Source organism: Rhagoletis pomonella, unplaced genomic scaffold, assembly GCF_013731165.1.
Source record: "Rhagoletis pomonella isolate Grant_MI unplaced genomic scaffold, Rhpom_1.0 Rhpom_scaffold_19215, whole genome shotgun sequence".
NCBI lineage: Eukaryota > Metazoa > Arthropoda > Insecta > Diptera > Tephritidae > Rhagoletis > Rhagoletis pomonella.
In genome coordinates, this window is record NW_023477737.1 from 1 (window position 1) to 2,735 (window position 2,735).

General features: G+C 29.3%; 1 non-coding gene across 1 annotated transcript; it reads left to right on the forward strand.

Moving 5' to 3' along the window:
- The first annotated feature begins 2,055 nt into the window (after positions 1-2,055).
- On the forward strand, positions 2,056-2,128 carry Trnav-cac. The gene has a single exon. It is a non-coding gene; the product is annotated as a tRNA-Val (tRNA).
- Positions 2,129-2,735: the final 607 nt, after the last annotated feature.

Consider the following 2,735-nt stretch of genomic DNA (forward strand, 5'->3'; position numbering starts at 1 on the left):
GTCTTTTCTGTAATTTTTTTGGTCAATATTTCGCTCATATGGCAACACCGGTTAAGTAACAATTACATACATACGTACTTATGTGAAGAGCGTGAATGTGAGCGCTTTGTGAAGAATATTCGCCATCAAAACGTATAGTAACGAAATGATTCACTATCTGCCCAAGCTAAAGCGAAACGCTGAGCGATTCAATGTTTTTAGCAATGGAATTCGATCGCTCTTCATAAGTCTGATATGTATTTATGTCTGTGCATATATCTACATATGTTAGCGTGTATGTTTGAAGATCGCGAATTTTTTGAGCTTTTTGAAAACAATATTTAATAAATAGCTTGATTTTTGTGCATACATATGTTATTGTATTTAAACTATACATTCTAAATTATTTACCAAAAAAAAACATTCAAGAATTGAATCATTTCTCACTTCCCCTCTAGGAAAATTTCGAATTGTATTGTAGAGTATTTTTCCGGAAGATGATATTAGATGCAATTCTTGGACATAAGGGCATAGGTATATACATATATCACTGTCATTCGTTATTCGATTTTTATCGCAGAGAAAACAAGAAGTTCATTTTTGAAATTTCGTAAAGCAAATTATAATTTTCGGATATTTAAATACAATAATATGTATTTTTAAATTTCTTGTTATTGATTGTGTAATCAAATTCAATAGGGAATAAAAATATCTCTCCAGGGCTACTAACTAAGTTTCCAAATTCAAAACAGTGGTGAAATTTTAAATCGTTGAATTTTCCTACAGGGCTTTCATATACTTATATGCACAAAGCTTTTGAAATTATCGCTACATTCAATAATGCACACATTTTTTGTTTTTTTTTTATATGTACATTAGGGTGCATACAAAATAATCGGTACTGTTTTTTCATCGGAATTATAAAATTTATTACATTCTAATGGCCTTATTCATAAAAAATAAAGTAGGTTTAAAGAGCTTTATAAAGTGACGTTTTCATACATTTTTCAGTTTATAAACCTTTTTTTAAAGCTACTTTCTTTTTTATGAATAAGGCCATAAGACCTTAGCCAAAATATTTGGGAAAAATAATGTAAAGATCAACATTAGCTGGACCCATTTGAAAATACATGCCGCCAAAACATAGAATTTTTTATAAATAATGCCTACCTATTAGTTTTTAAAAATATTTTTTCCAACAAATTTCATCAGTTGATAGAAAAGTTCAAGCTTAAAAGGTCTGCATAAAAATTTGTATAAGTTGTGTCCACGGAATCAAAATAATGAGATGGTTGAAGGTATGTATTTTCAAATCTAGTTCACGCAAATCTTAATTATTTCCCGACATATTTTAGTGGAAGTCTTAAACTATAATAAATTGTTTAATTCCGGTGGAAAACCAGCAATTATAATTTTTTTTTTTTTGTGGTGAGGCACCCTAATGCACATACATATGTACGTAATTTTTACGAATTGTTCTAATAAAATCCAGGCATGACTAGCAAATTTGCTTATCATTGGGACGTGAGAAAATTGGTTTTGAAATATTCATATACTTTTCATAAACTGCGGCTATTTGTCTGCTTGAGCTGCAGAAAATGATGACTATCATTTTTAGTTAAAGCAGACCTTAAGCTTTTTATCTATTGAAATTTAATCTATTTGCTGTTGACTCTTAAAACTTGTGAAATTTAATAAAACTTATTAACTACTAACTGTTTTCAGTACTTCAATACAGTTCTGTATTACAGTGGGTACAGTTTTGCTTGTTAAAAATATCCCTCATTGCTCATAATGATTTTTTGGAAAAATCGGCATTAGCTTTATCATCAGTTTAGATCACCTTCACGCTATGCAAAGCCAGCTGTAACAATTGTCTAAACAAATTAAAAAAAAATAATAATAATAATATATGTATCACAATTAGTAGAGTAGTTGCCGTCAAAGATATGGATCACCCCTGTACATACATATGTATAGACATTTATCGTTTTACCGCTAAAGCGAACTGGGGAGCTTTTACAGCTAAAAATAAACGGTAAAAGATAGCGCAACAGCGCCAACGTCGATAATGTGGTTTCCGTAGTGTAGTGGTTATCACGTGTGCTTCACACGCACAAGGTCCTCAGTTCGAACCTGGGCGGAAACAAAACAATTTTTTTATAAATATTTTTTTTTTTTTTTTGTTCAATGTTATTTTTTTTATAATTTTCTATATTATAACTATGAAACTTTTATCCATGTACATTTATACATATTTATGTACATACAGTGACTCAAACAAATGACCCATGATTTTGATTGAGTTTTTTTTTTTTAATATTCGCAATATTTTTGAGCTAAATTATTTTTGGTATTTTTCTATGAAAATACTATCCACGCTTTAACCGAAACATATAAATCACAGTTTCAAACTCTATGCAAAATTTAGAAAAATTCAACCAACTGTCATCAAAAGCAGTCTGCAAAAAAAAATTCTCAAAATTCAACGCGATTTTTAAGCCGGTTGAAACTTGCTCTTTATTGGACTAAAATTGTATGGGCTATAAAACTGTATACCCAAAAGTGTTCTAGAGATTCAGATTAAAAAATTGAAATTTTGATGAAAATTTGTTGAATTTTCGTAAATTCTGTAAAAAGTTTGAAAGTGTGATTTTATACTTTTGTAGAAAAGTAACAAAAAAATTTTGCTCGAAAACATTACCAAAATTAAAAAAAAAAAAATCGGCACGTGGTCATTTGATTGAGTCACTGTA